Source organism: Crocodylus siamensis, chromosome 1 (assembly GCF_052110815.1).
Source record: "Crocodylus siamensis isolate JL-2025a chromosome 1, ASM5211081v1, whole genome shotgun sequence".
Lineage (NCBI taxonomy): Eukaryota > Metazoa > Chordata > Crocodylia > Crocodylidae > Crocodylus > Crocodylus siamensis.
Genome location: NC_143395.1, coordinates 77,253,608 through 77,273,267, shown reverse-complemented (window position 1 = coordinate 77,273,267; position 19,660 = coordinate 77,253,608). Strand labels below are relative to the sequence as shown.

At 45.1% G+C, this 19,660-nt stretch overlaps 1 long non-coding RNA gene across 1 annotated transcript; it reads left to right on the top strand.

Moving 5' to 3' along the window:
- The first annotated feature begins 488 nt into the window (after window positions 1-488).
- LOC149872945 (uncharacterized) lies at window positions 489-19,488 on the top strand. The gene is made up of 3 exons (XR_016440874.1): window positions 489-1,665; window positions 12,321-12,379; window positions 15,997-19,488. It is a non-coding gene; the product is annotated as an uncharacterized LOC149872945 (long non-coding RNA).
- The last annotated feature ends 172 nt before the right edge of the window (window positions 19,489-19,660 follow it).

Below are 19,660 nucleotides of genomic sequence, written 5' to 3'. Positions count from 1 at the left end.
AAATCCTACCTTAGTCTTGTTTTCTTCAAACTAAATAAGCCAAGTTCTCTCAGCCTTTCCTCATATGTTCTGTTCCCCAGCCCTCTATTTCTCTTACCCTCTTCTGGACTCTTTCCAATGTTTTCCACATCCTTTCTGTACTGGGTTGTGGGGGTCCAAAACTGGACACAGTACTCCCGATGTCACTTCACCAGTGCTGAATAGAGGGGAATCATCACTTTATTCAATTTGATGGCAACACTCCTACTAGTTCAGCCCAGTATGCTGTAGCCTGCTTCACAACAAGGGCATTTTGGCTCATATCCAGATTATTTTCCAGTGTAACGCCCAAGTCCTTTTCTGCAGAGTTGCTGCTTAACCAGTCAGTCCCGAGTCTGTACCAGTGCATGGGACCATTCTGTCCTAAGTAAAGGATTTTGCACTTATCCTTATTGAACTTCATGAGGTACTTTTGGTCCAATCCTCGAATTTATCTAGGTCTCTCTGAATCCGAGCCATACCCTCCAGCATATCTACTCTGACATCTAGCTTGGTGTCATCCACAACCTTGCGAAGGGTGTACTCCATCCCATCTTCCAGGTCATTGATGAAGATATTCAACAAAGTGCCCCAGGACTGACCCCTGGTGCACTCCACTTGATATTGACTGAAACTAGACTTCAAGCAATTGATTACTACCCTTTGAACCTGACAATCCAGCTAATTTTGTATCCACCTTGCAGTCCCTTTATCCAACCCATACTTCCTTAGCTTGCTTGCAAGAATGTTGTAGGAGACCATCTCAAACGCCTTGCTAAAGTTAAGGTATATCACGTCCACTGCTGTTCCACATCCATAGAGCCAGTCGTCTCATCACAGCAATCAGGTTGGTCAGGCACGATTTTCCCTTAGTGAATCCATGCTGACTGTTCCTAATCACCTTATTCTTCTCCAAGTGCTTAGACATGAATTCCTTGAGGACCTGCTCCATGATTTTTCCAGGGACTAAAGTGAGGCCGAGCAGTCTATAATTCTCCAGATTCTTCTTCTTCCCTTTCTTAAAGATGGGTACCATATCTGGCCTTTTCCAAACCTCTAGAACCTCTCCTACTAATTTCCATGATTTTTCAAAGTTTTCTACATACTTGTAGAAACTTACCTTCATGTTCTCTGCTAGCTGGAACTCCATTTATGCTTTGGCCTTTTTGATTTCATCACTGCAATTCTCTTATATTTCTCCCTCATAGTTTGTCCGAGTTTCCACTTCTTGCATGCTTCCTTTTTGTTTTAGCTCATTGAAGGGTTCCTTGCTAAGACAAGCTGGTCTTCTGCCATACTTACTAGTTTTCCTGCACATTGGGATGGTTCATTCCTGTGCCCTCAGCAAGGTTTCTTTAGGGTAAACAGCTCTCCTGGATTCCTTGCTCCCTCAGACTGGCCTACCAGGTGATCGTACCCATCAGTTTCCTGAGTGAGTCAGGGTCTACTTTTCCAAAGTCCAGGGTTCTTACACTGCTGCTCTCCTTCCTTCCTTTCCTCAGGTTCCTGAACTGAGTCATCTCATGGTCACTGCTGCTCAAGTTACCAGCCACTTCTATGCTCCTCACCAATTCTTTGTTGTAAGCAGATCAAGAAGAGGGAAATTTGCACAGCTCCAAGGGCTTCTCTACCTATTTGGAGTTGCAGGTACCACCCAAAGCCTTGAATTTATATTTTTTTAGTTGCTAGCCCAACATACAGGGCCCTAAGATACAGACACATCGGGTCTAGGACTGTCTAGTTTTAAACATAATATCAAATTATGAAATTATTCACAAAGGCTAGTAGAGTTTCATGGATATTTCAGAAGCAGAATTCTTCTTATTTGTATTAGGGTATATTTTAGAATGATCATGGCATTAGGGTTTTACTATGTTAGTTACTCAAGAAATATGTAGAGAAAGACAGTTTTTGTCCTACGCCCCCCACCCCAGTCTTTAAAATAGCATATAGCTGTGATAGCTTTGTAGTAACTGTTGACAAATGTTGGCAGTTTAATTGTGCTGATAACTGTGAGGGCACAAAGATATGCTTGAAGTTGTTTAGATTAGTTTTGTTAGAAATAAACCTATTGCATCCACTACACATTTAATTCCACAAAGAGCATGTGGAAAATAAAATAACTTTTGGGTTGTGGGAGGTAAATTACAATGCAGAAGGGATAATTATCATAGCAGAATACTTTGAGGGGAAAAAAACCCTTTCTATAATGCAGAAGCACCTGGAAAAGCATTATACCCCAAAACAAATATTGAGTTTCCAATAAATATCTATTATAAACATTGAGTAAAATAGCTTTGCAATTTTAAGCAGTGATCTTCAGAACACTTATATTCCATTCTGGGATGGAGAAGGACACTTTTTGAACAGATTTCCAAGAAACAATGTTTTGAAACGATGTTGATTCAGTAGACATCCCTCTACCTTTAAAGTCAATAAATGAAGAGGTGCCTGCTGTTGTTGCTTACATAGAACACAAAGATGTGTCAGATAAATTGAAACGTAATAGATGACCAAAAGGCATTTCACAGTCAGATTTGTAAGTAAGCCTCTAATCATCATGAATGGGTTGGCAAAGCTGTTACACAAGTTTTGAGATCTAGGACTAAGGAAATGGATCTGAGTTTTGGATAACAGATTAAAACTAAATCTGTCAATTTAAGGTTCTGTTAAATATTTACAAATCTTGGACCTGTTTTAAGAATAAAATACTATTTACAAATATATGTATTGCTTTCCAAATGTATTTGGATAAAATTATTTAACATTTAACCTTGCAGAACTTTATCAGACATGAAATTTTGTTCCCTTGTTCAACAAAGCATTTCATGTTACAAATATCTAGGAGTTGGTATGAGTGAAAGAATATTCAACATATAAAGAAGATCTTTAAAACATTACTTCCATTCTGACATTTTCTGGCGTATCCCAAGTTTGTTAAAGGTTCCTTTTTTCAATGCATGGTTAGCAGATACAGTAGTTTAAGAGGCAGCAGTTATATCATTGCCAGGCCTAAGCATTAAAAAAACTTCTGAGTCAAACCCTTCATAATCATGAAACTACTTAACAATTGTGGGCACTGACAGACGTGCAGCTCCCTGCTGTAATTTGTGGTGCTTTGCAGGAAGTGCCATGAGTTACACCATTCCCCCCAACCCAACAAATATTGGCTGATTGAGCTCCAATTTGGAGCATCTTTGTGTCTTCAACCGCTCTCTCTTAGCCCCACCCCTCCCCCCTCCCAGTTTCAGTGCTGTCTTTAAAACGGGAGTTGGGGTGGGGAGGAGAAGGGAATGGAGGGAGCTCAGTCTGGGGTTTGCCCAGCCCACGCTCAAGGGTGGGGCTGGTGGATTGGAGTTGCTGAAGCCCCGTGTCCACAGACTGGATCAAATTACTTCATGGTTCATAGGCTGTAGGTTACTGACCCTTGCAGTATGCAAGCTGCATATCACTGTGGGATATCTCTGGATAAATAATGTTCTATAGATGGATCATCAAATTTCTTAGACAGGAATGCTTATGAATTATTACAGAATGACTTATGTTTTCAGGGGCTTAGAAATTTAAATTTCAACTCCTATCTATAGACTCATCATACGCAAAAAGTTTACGAAGTCAGGAGGAACCTAAGCGATGCCATCTGACTTCTTATATAACACAGCCCTGATGGCTGCTGTGTTGCCCCTTGTGGACCACCATAGTTTTGCCTCTACTCCAGGACCTCAATATAACCCCCTTTCTATCTCACCTGCCACATCTTTATGTGCCTTTTATGTTGATTGGAAGACTGCCTCTTAATTCTGGAGTGATCCCTTGATGCCTAGCAGACTCAGTCTCGGGGCCCTCTGTCTGATAATAGGACGTTGCCTATTTTCTGCAGGCAGCTTGCATGCCCAGTCCAAACTGTTTGTGCCCTGTAGGCATGACTCAAACTCAGCATTCACAACTCATGACTCCAGTGGCTCTAATTAAGCCTTAAGGTATCTAATTGTAGCCTCTGCCCTCCCATATGGCCACACCTGTGCCTTGCAGGTGTTGCTTGGTTGTCCTTCACTCTCTTGTATAGGCTCCAGTCCTCTTGGTTTTGTCCTGCAAGTTATGCTGGCTGTAGGCCTCTAACCTGGGCCCCCTTGCTCGGACCCAACTTCCTGGACTTGGCCTCTCTTTCTTGAGGCTCTAAAACCCTCAGCTGCGACTCCCTTTTTTCCTTGATCTATCTCTTTCTATAGCACCTGCATAGTGCCTTCCTAGTGCCCCTGCATGGCCTCCTAACTATCCCTATAGCCACAGTCTGGTCCTCCAGTATTTACTATCTCTGCCACAGCAAAACAAAAGATACAGCCTGTCCAGGTACTCACAAAACAAAGATCACCTCAACTCAAAATCCTCTCCTGAGCAGAATTAAAAGAAAAAGGTTGGGTTTTTTTCTGCTTGCATGCCAGGACTCACCTTACTGCCACGCCAAGCTTTGTAGCAGCATTCCTGGGAGGTCCTCATCCTTCCCTGGCTAGAGTGAGTCCTGTATACTGGAAAATCCCTCCTCTTCTGGACAGTTCATTCTATCATGAAGTGCAAGCCCAGGGTCCTCTCTTTGCTTTGTTCAGCCCTGCTGGGTTTCAGTTCACTTGTACCAGGGCTCCTGAAAACCTGCATGTTCTTTCTGCATTTTTGTCTACAGCTACCCCACCTTACGAGTCACAAAGATTCTACTCTTAAAGGGTCCTTGCAGGCTGTTGCTTGTCCCACAGCCTCCTTTTAGTTACAGGGATCTGCCACAAACTTCAAAAAGCAGTTTCAATTGTTAATCACCATCTCTGTTATAAATGTAAGCCATAATTTTTTTTAATTTGCCTAGTTTCAACTTCCAGCCATTGGATCTTAACTTGCCCATACCTGCTAGATTGTAAATGTCTCTTCTCTAATCCAGTAACATCGCAGAAAAGAAGATTATGCTGCACTATTGATCTCTTAAAGGCTTTATATACATCTGTTGGATTTCTATTTATTGATGCTGTCCAAGCCATTTGTTGACATCTTCTAACTTACTAAACACCACAGAGTACCAATTAATATCAGGTAGCATAGCTTGAGAATATTCTTTAAAAATATATACCTATATATGCAGTAACTTGTAGATTAACTGCTGCTTTTGACCAGGAATAGAATGTTACCTATAAAATAAAACCATTTTATGAATAAAAGGCCTGACGTGCTTTTAACAAGTTTTTTCTAACAAGAACCTTCTTGAGATCCAGCCTGTTCTTCCTCTTGAGCAGAAGAGACTCCCTAGAGGCTAGAGAAGTTGTTTTGTTTTTGTACACTGTAAACTGCTCTGGGACTTGCTGTCTCTCTTAAGTACATTGATGCTATTATGTTAATCTGTGACTGAAACACTTTTTATTAGTATGGAATGAACTCTAGGATGTAATGGATCTTTTCTGTTTTTAGCTGCTGTATCCCTTTTGAAACACATACACTAACAACTTCAAACAAACTCTGAGAAACACAGCTATCCCACAATGGTCAGTCCTGCAAAACATTATTATTATGACCTGAAAAAAGACTGAGATGGCAATGGCTGACCACTTCTGAATAGTTAGGAGAGGTCAGGTCTGAAGTGAGCTCTGTATTGATTTCCAGAAGCTTCACTGTGAAATTTTGCAGCCAACCTTGCAAGGCAGCAATGCTGTCCTACGATGCTCATTTCTGGAGCGTAGAAAATGGTGGTGAATTGAGTGAAGTTGAAGGTGACAAAGAAAAAATCCTCCAGAAGCAGCTGTTCAGCATTATCCTTTTCCTCTTCCCTCTGTTTTTCCAGCTGCTGAAAGGTTGGTTGTTAGTGCTGCTCCGTGTTCTGGTGGCCACCCTGGAAACTGAAGACAACTATGAGCTGTTAAATGCATCTCCACCAGCACTGTGTATATATGATAACTAGAATTGTAGCACACAGCTAGCTGGCTGGTGACAAGTGGGCATGCTGTTGCGACCAGTTGAAGGATGGGATGGTGTGAGATCAGTTATTGAGGTTTTTGAGTTTGACCCCCAAGTTTCATAATTACTGTTGATGACATCTAGCTGTTTCTACATATCTCACAATATTCCACAGGAATAATCTCACAGTGATAGGATCCAGGCGTAGGACAACTGACAGTTGGATACCCACCAAAATGCTGAGCACTTAATGTAGGAAGAATTCTTGTCATATGGAAACAATGATTCAAACTTCCATAGGAAGTATCTCACTGTGTAGACATAGCTATGGTCTAATGTATTTAATAAAAACAGTTAGTGCACCACAGCTCAGGGTAAACTAAACCCTATAATTAGAAAAATTCTAATAAACTGGGAGCTTGATTTTCTACCTCCTTGTCCACTCATAGATTCATAGACTCATAGACATTAGGGGCTGTAAGGGACCTCGCAAGATCATCGAGTCCAGCCCCCTGCCATAGGCAGGAAATCTGCTGGGGTCAGATGACTCCCACAAGATAAGCTTCCAAATGCCATTCGAATGAGTCCAGAGTAGGTGCTTGCACCACCTCTGGGGGAAGTCTGTTCCAGACCCGGGACACTTGGACTGTAAAGACGTTTTTCCTTATGTCCCGTCTAAATCAGCCTTCCAGAAGTTTGTGGCCATTAGTTTAGAATAGCCAACAATGGACACAAAACTCCATAATAATTTTACTTTCAGAGTAGCAGTGTTGGAGTGATGGTCCGGGAAATATGTAAGGCAAGAATGCTTTTGTGTGATATCTTTTATGGGACCAACTGTATAGGCAGTGAGTTTTCAGGAACAAGGTGACCTTCCTCATATTATTGAGGTTCCTGACCTGAGGATTGTCCCATAAAAGATATCACCCCCAAAAATCCTGACCTTTTACACTTCTAAGAGTGAAAACAGATACAATTCCTGTGAAACAATCAGTGAAGTCATGATAATTGAGGTTATAAGGCACCTCTGAAGAGTCATTTGTTCCACCACAGAATCTGGACTTAATGCAGAATGCTACAAGTGATTTTTGTTTTCCTCGAGTGAAATGAACAAGACAATCTTTACACCTCTGGTATTTCTCTCTTTGGATTATTCTTTTTTCATAGCATTTACTGGTTAGACAGAAAAAAAGCCAAGAGGAAAAGCAAGGAAAGGTGTGAAGGGAAACTAGGATTTTCTGCCTAGTTTTTCATATTTGCAGAATGATTTTTTAAAGACAATGTGGTTAGAAAATCTTTAAAAGTACCCAGTGGCTCTTGTTTTGGTAAAGTGATATGTTTTCCCATTCGTTGCATGGAAAACATAGATGACATAAGGGCAGCTAGAAAAAACAATTATATTGTGGTCCTGAGAGTTTAATGAGGTTAAATATAAGAATATAGGGCTGGAAGAGACCTCCTGTGTCACTGAGTCCAGTTCCTTTATGCTGTTATTTATTGTATAATCCCATTAATAAATTTGCCATCCACTGTCTTAAAATTAGCTGGGTCATTTGCTCCACAACTAATAATATTGGAAGGCTGATGATTAGAAACATTCTTGTAAATTTCCAGCCCAAATTCATTTATTACCAGTTTACGCACATACATAGGTTGCCTAGCCTGCTAGCTTCTACAAGCAGGCTTTTCTCTCTGAGGAGCAACTCAGTCAATCCTTCAAAATAAAATGCAGTTTTCTAAACAAATAAAATAAGCAAAACAAAATTTTGCTGTCCTGTCCTGGACACTGGGACAGGAACCCCTTTGGTGCTAACCACATCACAGCAGCCTGACTTCTCCATGCACTAAGCAGTTCAGTCCACAGCTTGCTTTCTCCTCTGTTCTCTCCTGTGAGGTTTTAAGCTCCCAGGGTGACACGTCCTCATTTTCCAAATACATCAAATCCTGGCTCTATCAACAGGGCTGACTATTCCCTCTTAAATGGACTGCCCTGTTGCAATGCCCATTTGTTCTTGTTCTTTCCCTTCAATATCGCATCTCCATTCCTGGTGAATATGACCGTTGTCCATGATCCGATATGGAGAGCAAACATATTATTAGTGGGGGATTCACACAGAGCAATCATGAAGTATGTTTCAGCAAACAGTCTGATGTTGCGAAAATACCATTTTTCTTAAGTTTGTTTTGCTCAGAAGTTTATTATGAAGTATTTTCTATGGTTCACCCTGTCCACCTACCTAGCAACTGTGGGGGTCTATCTTGAGGCAAAAGGGAAGAAACATTTTAATCAACAGTAGCAAAGTGTTTGCCACACTGTTTTACCTAGCATATTTATTTTTAATAGCACAGGCTTTTATTAGGATATCATGTGCCTGACTTTTACATTGATTCACTGTTTTTTACAGCATTCACTGTCCATGAGACTGTGGCTTTTATATGTTTTGTTTCTTTTTTGTTTTTGTTTTTTAAATGAATCCTATTCCTTGAATAGTTTACAATACAAACAAAAGACGGTATTATACTTATTTCATGAAAAGTTCATTTAAAAGGTACATTTAAAAAAAATACATTAGGTTGCAAAGGGGGAAAATGTGTCAGGTAGGAATAGCTTGTTAGCTGGCAATGTGCTTTTTCCATACAATCCCATTAGCAATTATTAGTCTGATGTGTGTAAACTGAATGGCCTAGTGAAATGTAATGTCATTTGATATCAGACCATCAAGGATTCTGATTCTTTCTTTCCCCCCAGAGCATTAACACAGCTGAAGAAAACATAATATGATGAAATTTTTAAAATAACTTTTGCTCTCCAAATGCTTGTCTATGGACGTGAAGAGAAGGGGCAGTCTTTTAATTGGAATACTTAATTAGGATTAATAAGATTCAGTTTCAGTTATGCCACTAACTTTCTGTAATCTTCTCCCAGTCATTCAATTTTTATATGCCTCAGCTCTATTGTTAGTTAAATGCCAACTTCTATCTCCCTGATCTAAGGATCTGGGAACACTTGAATTTGGAGCCATTTCAAAAGGGAAGGTGGGATTTTTTTCTCTGAACTGTGTATTAGCTATTTTATTCTAGCAGTTAAGTGTGGGCAAGTCAGCAGTAACACAAATGTTGTAAAATAGCTCCAACTAGCATTCCTTCATCAGGTTTTAAAATGGAGTAGTTTTAGAACTTAACAGTTGCTGCATGCTCTCCATAAAAGCAGATCCCTCTTTTGAACCGTTTTCCTTTTGAAACAGCTCCAAATGTACATTGTCCCCATACCCTGAATTGTAAGCTCTTCAAATCATGAACTGATATGAAGTGTCTGTACAGAAGTAGGTAAAGTGTGTTTCTGATCTCAGATGCACCATCTAGCTGCTGCTGAAATATAAACAGTATTAAGAAACGCTGACCAATTGATCTAAAATGCAGGAGTTTTCAGTATCAGGTGATTATAGCAGTGGGACCAATGTATGGTTATATCTGAATGTTACCACATGCATGGCTCAGAAACTGGCTAGATTTATTGACATACTCTGAAGTTCATAACTGTTTTTAGACATTTCCACAGCACCTAGCTTTAAGAGTATAAGTTACAAAAGTGTTGTTAGAAATACCTGGCTGTCAGAAAATTAATTAATAGGAACTTTCTGGGAGTACACAGTGAGAAATGCTTGCCTTCAGGCTTCCCCATTGCCTGAAAAAAGGAGCAAGTAATCCCAGGCACATTTTGTGATTTCAACTTAGAAAAACATCTTTTTCTAAGAGTTAGCTAAAAATTATAAGCAGTACTAATGTACAATTGCATATTCTTATTTGAATGATCTACTTTGCAGCTTTCTTTTAAATGTACTATTTTCTGATCATTCTTTGCTCCAGATTAGGGGAAAAATTATTATTTTAACATTCATTTCTGTTTCTTGAAAAAAAAAGGCCAAAAACAAGTATTTCTTAATGGTGAATTGTTTCATAGTTTCATAGCTGGTAGGGTCGGAAGGGACCTGAGCAGATCATCAAGTCCGACCCCCTGCCATGGCAGGAAAGAGTACTGGGATCAAACAACCCCGGCAAGGTGTTCATCCAGCCTCCTTTTAAAGACTTCCAGGAGGGTAGGAGCCAGCACCACTTTGCTTGGAAGTTGGTTCCAGATCCTAGCCGCCCTGACAGTGAAGTAGCGCCTCCTGATATCTAGTCTGAATCTACCCTCTGCCAGCTTGTGACCGTTATTTCTAGTCACTCCTGGTAGCACTTGGGTGAACAGGGACTCCCCCAGTGCCTGCTGGTCCCCCCTGACCAGTTTGTAAGCAGCCTCTAGGTCCCCCCTCAGCCTTCTCTTGTGGAGGCTGAACAGGAGAGGTCCCTTAGCCTCTCCTCGTAGGGTCTGCCCTGCTGTCCCCTGATAATAGTAGTGGCCCTCCTCTGGACCCTCTCCATGTTGTCCACATCCTTCCTGAAGTGCAGTGCCCAGAACTGGACGCAGTACTCCAGCTGTGGCCTGACCAGTGTCACATAGAGGGGGAGGATCACCTCCTTGGACCTGCCTGAGATGCATCTCTGGATGCATGACAAGGTATGGTGGCCTTCCTGACTGCGTCCCCACGCTGACGGCATATGTTCATTTTGGCATCAATAATGACTCCAAGATCCTTTTCTGCCTCTGCACTGATGAGAAGGGAGTTCCCCAGCCTGTAGGTATGCTGCTGGTTCTTCCTCCCCAGGTGTATCACCTTGCACTTCTCAGTGTTGAAACCCATCCTGTTCTCATCCGCCCACCCCTGTAATCTGTCTAGGTCTGATTGCAGCCTATTCCTCCCTTCTGGCATGCCCACTTCTCCTCACATCTTAGTGTCATCTGCGAATTTGAACAGGGTGCTTTTTACCCCCTCGTACAAGTTGCTGATGAAGATGTTGAACAGTGCAGGCCTGGAGGACCCCACTGCCCATATCCCTTCCAGTCAAAAATGACCCATCCACCACCACTCTCTACGTGCAGCCCTCCAGCCAACTAGTGACCCATTTGACTGTGAAGGTATCGATGCCACAGTCCCCCAGTGTTTTAATGAGAGTGGAGTAAGAGACAGTGTTGAAGGCCTTCGTAAAGTCCAAAAAGACTATGTCCACTGCTACCCCTGCATCTAAGGATTTTGTGACCTGGCCATAGAAGGCCACCAGGTGGATCTGACAGGACCTGCCTCTAATGAACCCGTGTTGGTTGCCCCCAAGCATAATCTCCCCTGCTGGCCCCTCGTGGACATGGACCAGGATAACTCTCTCAAAAAGCTTACCTAGGACTAAGGTAAGACTGACTGGCCTACAGTTTCCTGGGTCCTCCTTCCTCCCTTTTTGAAAATGGGAACCACATTGGCCCTTTTCCAGTCCTCTGGCACCACACCAGAGCACCACAAGTGCTTGTAAAGCTGTGCCAGGGGTCCCGTAATGACCTCTGCTAATTCCCTCAGCACTCTGGGGAGGAGAACATCAGGACAAGCTGATTTAAATACGTCCAGTCCTTCTGGAAGTTCCCTAACTAGATTCTCACTGACCCTAGGCCTGCGTGCACCTCCCCTGGGAGCTACGGGGGTCCCAGTGGGGGACGGGAGCTGACTTGGTCCCTGATCAGAAAATGGAGGCAAAGAAGTCATTAAATAGGTTAGCTTTGCTGTCTGGTGATTACCAGATTTCCTAGTTTCATAGTTGGTAGGGTCAGAAGGGACCTGAGCAGATGATCAAGTCCGACCCTCTGTCTTGGCAGGAAAGAGTACTGGGGTCAAATGACCCCAGCAAGGTGTTCGTCTAGCCTCCTTTTAAAGACCTCCAGGAGGGTAGGAGCCAGCACCACTTTGCTTGGAAGTTGGTTCCAGATCCTAGCTGCCCTGACCATGAAGTAGCACCTCCTGTTGTCTAATCTGAATCTACCCTCTGCCAGCTTGTGACCGTTATTTTTAGTCACTCCTGGCAGTGCTCAGGGGAACAGGGACTCCCCCAATGCCTGCTGGTCCCCTCTGAATAGTTTGAAACAGGCTACTGTAGTTTAATTCACTGTACTGCTTTTCTGCAATTAGAAGCAAGCACTTTACCACTTTTATTCACATAACTCATCAAATCTCTAAGATACTTGTGAATTGTCAAAACTTTAGTGATTCTCTTTATTGCATGGTTTGTTTTTCTAGCAAAATTATTTTTATAACAAGAGTTCACAAATGTCCTTTGAGCCAGCAAATTAGTTATTTTATTCTCTCTTAATTTGTTGCCTTTATAAAAACTTGTGAAAGAACACAGGGCGTCTTTTGTATGGGGGGGAGGGAAGTGTGCAAAACTTAGTTTTGTAACATTCCCCACCCCAGGTATATAAGCAAAACTTTGTTCTTGTTTTCACCCTGTAGGAATCCAGGAGGGAGAAAAAACCTAATTCCTTTTATTGGTACTGAGCAGTTTTTGAAGGGTAAGTCTCTTCATCAAGATATTTGAAAGTCATCTCTACCACATTTGCCAGTGTAGAAACTTCAAGGCATCTGACACACAGTAGTGAAGAATATATTAACTACTATGTGATCAACAGATTTTAGATAGTTAAAATATAAGTGACCGAACTGTAATATCAAAGTCCTAAGAATTGGACAAATCCATGTTAATTTATAGTTTCATAGTTTCTAGGGTCTGAAGGGACCTGAAGCAGTTCATCTAGTCCGACCCCCTGCCATGGCAGGAAAGAATACTGGGGTCAAACGACCCCAGCAAGGTGGGGAATAACCTCCTCTTAAAAACCCCCAGGGTAGGAGCCTGCACCACTTCTCTTGGAAGTTGGTTCCAGACCCTAGCCGCCCTGACCATGAAGTAGCGCCTCCTGATATCTAACCTAAACCTACCCTCTGCCAGCTTGTGACCGTTATTCCTGGTCACTCCTGGCGGTGCTCGGGGGAACAGGGACTCCCCCAGTGCCTGCTGATCCCCCCTGACTAGTTTATAACAGGCCACAAGATCCCCCCTCAGCCTTCTCTTTTGGAGACTGAACATGTTCAGGTCCCATAGCCTCTCCTCATAAGGCCTGCCCTGTTGTCCCCTGATCATACGAGTGGCCCTTCTCTGGACCCTCTCCATGCTGTCCACATCCCTCTTGAAGTGTGGTGCCCAGAACTGGATGCAGTACTCCAGCTGCGGCCTGACCAGTGCCGCATAGAGGGGGAGGATCACCTCTTTGGACCTGCTCGAGATACATCTGTGGAGGCATGCCAAGGTGCGGTTGGCCTTCCTAACTGCCTCTCCACACTGCCGGCCCACGTTCATCTTGGAGTCAATGATGACCCCAAGGTCCTTTTCCGCCTCCGTGCTGACAAGAGGGGAGTTCCCTAACCTGTAGGTATGGTGCCAATTGTGCCTCCCCAGGTGGATCACCTTGCACTTGTCTGTCTTGAATCCCATCCTATTCTCATCCGCCCACCCTTGTAACCTGTCTAGGTCCGATTGTAGCCTATTGCTCCCTTCTAGCATGCCCACGTCCCCCCACATCTTAGTTTCATCAGCAAATTTGAACAGGGTGCTATTTACCCCCTCGTCCAAATCACTGATGAAGTTGTTGAACAGTGCGGGCCTGAGGACTGAGCCCTGTGGAACCCCACTGCCCACGTCCTTCCAGGTTGAGAAGGACCCATCTACTACCACCCTCTGGGTGCGGCCCTCCAGCCAGTTGGCGACCCATTTGACTGTGTGGGTATCTACACCACAGCCCCCCAGTTTCTAAATGAGAATGGGGTGAGAGACAGCGTCAAAAGCCTTCCGGAAGTCCAGGAAGACTATGTCCACTGGTACCCCTGCATCTAATGATCTGGTGATCTGATCATAAAAGGCCACCAGGTTGGTCTGACAGGACCTGCCACTGATGAACCCGTGTTGGTTGCCCCTAAGCATGCAGTCCCCTGCTGGCCCCTCCTGGATGTGTGCCAGAATAATTTTCTCGAACAGCTTGCCTAGGATCGAGGTAAGAATAGGATCGAGGCTAGTTTCCCGGGTCCTCCTTCCTCCCTTTTTTGAAGATGGGAACCACGCTGGCCCCCTTCCAGTCCTCCGGCACCACTCCTGAGCACCACGAGTGCTCATAAAGCCGTGCCAGGGGTCTTGCAATGACCTCAGCCAGTTCCTTTAGAACTCTAGGGTGGAGATCATCCAGACTGGCTGACTTGAATATGTCCAGCCCCTCCAGAAGCTCCCTAACTAAATCCTCGCTAACCCTTGGCCCAGGTGTGCCTCCACCGGGGCCCGAGGGGAGCCCAGCAGGGAGGTGGCTGTTCTGGTCCCTACTTAGGAAGATGGAGGCAAAGAAATCATTAAACATGTTAGCTTTGCCGTCAGGTGTGATGACCAAATTTCCCAACGCATCCTGCAAGGGCCCCACATTACTCGGGACCTTCTTTTTACCCCCTACGTATTTAAAAAAGGACTTCTTATTGTCCTTAATCTGGGAAGCTAGTCCCAGTTCCATCTCTGCCTTGGCCTTCCTGACTACCCCCCTACATCCCCGAGCAACTGCAGAATAGTCCTCCCTGGTGATGACCCCTTCTTTCCATTGGGTGTAAGCCTCCTTTTTAGCAAGAAGACATTCCCGGATGCTTTTGGTGAGCCATGGAGGCTTGTGCGCTCTCCTGCTCCCTTTGATCCTGGTTGGGATTACCTTCCTTTGGGCTTGGAGGATCTTCTTCTTAAGGAGCGACCACTCTCCTTGGACACCTGGCTCCACCCCCTCCAACTATCCTCCTTAGCTCGCTGAAGTTTGCCCTCCTAAAATCTAGGGCCGCTGCCTTACTGCATGGCTTTGCCACCTTGCGCTGGATGGTGAATTCCAGCAGGCGATGATCACTGTCGTCTAGGTGGTCGAGCACCCGCAGCCCCCTCACCAGGTCATCACCCATGGCCAGCACTAAGTCCAACAAGGTGTCTCCCCTGGTGGGGCTGTGCACCTCCTGCATTAGATGGAGGTCCTGCACTCTGTCTAAGAACCTACGTGAGTGTTCAGACCTGGCTGACTGTTCTTCCCAGCAGATGTCCGGGAAGTTCAGGTCCCCCATGACTACCACATCCTTAGCCTTCACTACCTCTGTGAGCTGACCCAGGAATTCCTGGTCAAGCTCTTCTCCCTGGTTGGGAGGTCTGTAGTAGACTCCCACCATTAAGTCTCTTTCCCCTTGACTGCCTTGTACTGTAACCCAAAGCACTTCAGAGTGCCCCTCCCCTGACTCCTTGCTAATTGACGAGGATGTGTATTCCTCCTTAATGTAGAGTGCCACGCCCCCACCTCTCTTTCCTATCCTGTCCCTACTGTACAGCCTATAGCCCTTGACATTCACTGCCCAATCATGCGTTGAGTCCCACCACGTTTCTGTGATCCCCACTATGTCTGGGCTGGTGTCAGCCAGCAGGAGGGTGAGTTCCTCCTGCTTGTTTCCCATGCTACGAGCATTTGTGTAGAGGCATTTGAGGCCTCCCGTGGATGTGTGTACTGACCTCCTAGTCCCAGCGTTACCCTGGCCCCTATCTCTTACCTGTTTATTCGCTTCGCTCATTGGTTTGGGCTGGGCTATAGTTGTGGGTGCTGTTTGGTCTGGCAGTCTGATGTTTCCTCCGCCCTCATCTACCCCTTCCCCCAACGAGCCTAGTTTAAAGCCCGCCGGAGGAGGTCCGCCAACCTAGAAGAGAACACACGCTTACCTTTAGGGGAAAGGTGGAGCCCATCCCATCCCAGCATGTCTCACATTGTGATGTGCCGGTCATGGCTGAGGAAGCCCAAGCCCTCCTCGAAGCACCATTCCTGTAGCCGCCAGTTGGTCTCCGTGATGCACGTTTCATGCCGACTGCCTCGTTCACTCACTGGCAGGATAGAAGAGAAAACCACCTGTGCACCCATCTCCCTCAGCATACACCCCAGAGCATGGTAGTCGTCCATCAGGCGATCAGGGTTGTTCTTGGCAGCATCATTAGTGCCCACATGGCCTAGGACCATGGGGTAATAATCGGTGGGCTGGATTACAGTTTGGAGCATCCCCTTCATGTCCTGAATCCTCGCTCCAGGTAGGCAGTATACCTCATGTGCTGAGGGGTCCTGGCAACGGATGGGGCCCTCCGTACCTCTCAGGATGGAGTCACCAATGACAATCACGCGACGCTTCCTCTTCCTGGCCTGCTTGTCTCCTTCAGCTTGCACGGGACACCGTGAGCGTGGAGTTGCCTCCTCCCCGGTTTCGTCCTCTCCTTCCTCCTCCTCCTGGGCTGCCAGGGCTTCGTACCTGTATCATTAATGTGATAAAGTAGCAAGCAAGAAACTGAATTATCTAGCAACCTCTATGCACAGCAAGTCTCAGTAAATATAATCTTAGAGTTATTCCCACCTTTTGTAGACCATCACTTCTTTAGACCATATCTGGTCAGTATAAAATGATAAAAACTAATAGGTAATTTATACAAATTACTTTGATATTTCTCAGGTTGAGATCTTTGAAGGCCTTTCTTTTCCATTTCTCACACGACTGGTTACTAGGTAACTATGTATTTTTCTTCCATACCTCATCTCTAGTAATATTTGAAACTTTTTCTGATTCTGAGCCTAGTGTGCTCACCTTCAACATATTAGAGAAGATGAAAGGGAAATAATTCTATTGGTGCAAGCTGTGTTGGAGTTGGGGTAGGGGGCAAGAGAACTAGTTGATATCTTAAGTGGATGTGACTATTGTTTTGACTAACTAGTGTCTCCTCACCCCCATCTACTTTACATGACAGATTAATTGTAGTTATTTCAGTTGCAATAACCTTGCCACACAGAAACATAGATGTGGAATAAAATGGATTAATTGTACCAGTTGTATTGCTTGAATTTCACTGTTTTTCTACCAAAAGAAGATGTGCCTATACCATACCTGCCACCGTGGCACATACCATGACACATGTCAATTCAGATTTGATGGTTCTGCTTTTGGAATGTTTTAAAGCTAGAGGTTCCTTGCAACTTGTCTATGCATTTACATGTTGACATCTGTAGAAACTTAAATGGTACCACGGTACAACTTTAACAGACCCTTTTCCCAATTACTGAGGTACCAGGATAGCTCTGGTGATTCTCTAAGGCTGTGGGCTTGCCTTCTTCTGGTTCTGCCCATGCCAGGAGCTATAACAGTTGGAGAACCAAAAGTAAGAGTCATTTGCAGTCCATACATGAAGAAAGCCAGAACTCCCCAGCCAGAGAGTTGTGCTGGACAGCTCCCATCAGGGCCAGGGAGGCTGCAGGGAAGGGCTGAGGGCACCAGATGAGAGAGTGGGACCAGCCTGAGGGCCACAGCAGAGAGAGCCAAAGGGCTACAGAGCACAGTGAAGGGCCAGAGCAATCAATGAGACCAGTGTCTAACTTGTGGAGGACACTGTGAGTAGACAGTACTGGCTGAGAGCGTGCTGTTGCACTGTAGACAGGCAAAAGGTCAATTTAGGTTGGAGAACATAAGACCAGAGCACAACATCCATTTTGCATTCACTTTTCAGAGCTGTAAATGTCTATGCAGGAGACAATGGACAGTTGAATTGGACCTGTAATTTCTGATTTTCAGTGGAACTTTATTTTACTCTTCTGATTTGTTATCACTGACCTCCCACTGGATGGATAACAAAAGCGTTTGGATAAAGAAAAACTCTGTTATTGAACTCTTATACCAAACAAATGTTTTGGACTGCTTGAGAAGTACAAGGAGGCTTAGAAGAAAGCAAAGAAGAAATTTGTGGTGAGCAACATGCTGGAATGCAATTGAGAAGCCTTCATGCTAGCTGTAACCATAACTGATAGGGGGGACCAGAACTGTGATGATGGTATTGGGATTTGATAAGGGGGTGGTAGAATGCTATAACAGGGTGCTTTGTCCCTTTACAAAGTAATAGTCAGGCCTGTTGACAGATGTCAGTTGCCAGACATTTGGATAGGCAAGAAGAGTCCTGCTAGGAACTTTCAAAATTGCGTAGAAGAGAAAGCAGGGAAGGAGGAAGCAAGTGGTGAGTCAGCTGCTGGCTGTCAGAAGGAGCCAGGCTTCTCCTCAAGTGCCTGGGATGAGGCAGAAGGATTTGGTTTCCTTTGATTTGTTTGTTTGCTTGCTTATGTGTTACTTAACAACTATGTTTTACGTAGGGGCACTTTTAAACAGAAAATCTCTGAACGTTCACCTTAGTAGATATGCAGAGTTCCTTACTGTGTAGTACATGTAGCAGGTTCACCTTTGAGAGTTTGGGTTGAGTCCCAGGCTTGAGATCCTGTTGTTTTGATTGGTGGAGCCCATCCACCAATCAGGAGGCAGGAAGAGAAATAAAGTCACACCCCTTTCCTGAGGGGAGGGGGGAAGAGCTCCCCTGGACCTGATTGAAGACTGTAAACTGTCAGGTCTGTAAGACTTCAGGGGTGGAGCCCTGGAGTGTATAAAAGGAGCTGTGTGTGCAGCACGAGGGCCAGATGCAATGAGGGACTCCAGAAGAGCAGAGCCAAGAAAAGCTGGGGAGCTCTCACTCAGCAGGCAATAGGCCCAAGGCTCCTGAACCTGCCACTGGAGGAGCACTGTTGGGACTGGTGCAAGAACACGTGGGCTGTTGATGGCGCACAGGGACAGTGCACGGAGACCTGGCCCTGGGAGCAGTGTGAGACTGTTCGGGCCCAACACATTGCACAGTTCGGTGCATGGAGCCCAGGCTTTGGGAGGTGCAAGTGGCAGCTTGAGCCTGCAACCCCAGCAGGGCCTTGGGTCCTGCAATGAGGCGGCTCAGGCCTCATTTCCCAGCAAACAGCCAGGTCCCACAGTGCACAGAGCAGCACACAGGCCCGAGCCTTGGGAGCCAGGGAGCAGTGGAGACCACTTGGGTTAGCCACCTGGCATGAGGACAACTGGCTGGAGCCTGAAGGGCCCGGCCTGTGCTAAGAGAGCCCTCAGTGCCGAGCCAGGGCACAGGGAAATGGTAGTGCTGCAGCATGAGGCCCAACACCCAGGAGCCAGCAGCAGTTGTGCAGCAGCTAAGAGGAGCTGAGCCCTCGGTGCCCAGAGCAGGGCACAGGGTGGAGAGGAGCCCAGCAGTGCAGGAGAGGGCTGGAGAGGCACTTCAGCAGAGAAGACCCCATTAAGCTGTGCCCTGACCACAACCACCTGAAGGAGCGTGAGTTATTGGGTCCCACAGGGAAAGACATTTGAGGTGGGCAAACCCAGAGAAGGGGCTCCCCCCCATACACCCCCCCTCACCTAGTCAAGGCCCTAAGAGGAGGGGTCCCTGGTGCTTCTTGGACACCCCCCCACAAGGGACTCCATTGGAAGGAGGACTATCTCTTGCTATGGGTCAGGGGCTACATTAAGGAAATGGATGTTATTCAGATTGTTCATGTTTCCACCTTATATTTTGTGATTGAAATATTGTATTGTGATGTTGTAAATAGTGTTATTTAGGGTTTGACCTTGGTTATTGGTTAATGTTCACTGTAAATATATGTATATGATATTTAATTTTATGTTTATGTATATTATAACTCAATAAATTGTATATAGTTAAGAACTTTGGGCTTGGGCTAACTCTGTAGAGGAAAGAGGGATCTGCTCAAAAATCCTGGCATCCCTCTCACAGCACCCCCTCCTGCCAACCCATCCCATCCTGTTGAGAACAGGGTACACACTTGGGTGTACCCGGACTACATACAGAAGTCCATCCTGAATGTATTTGCTCCAGA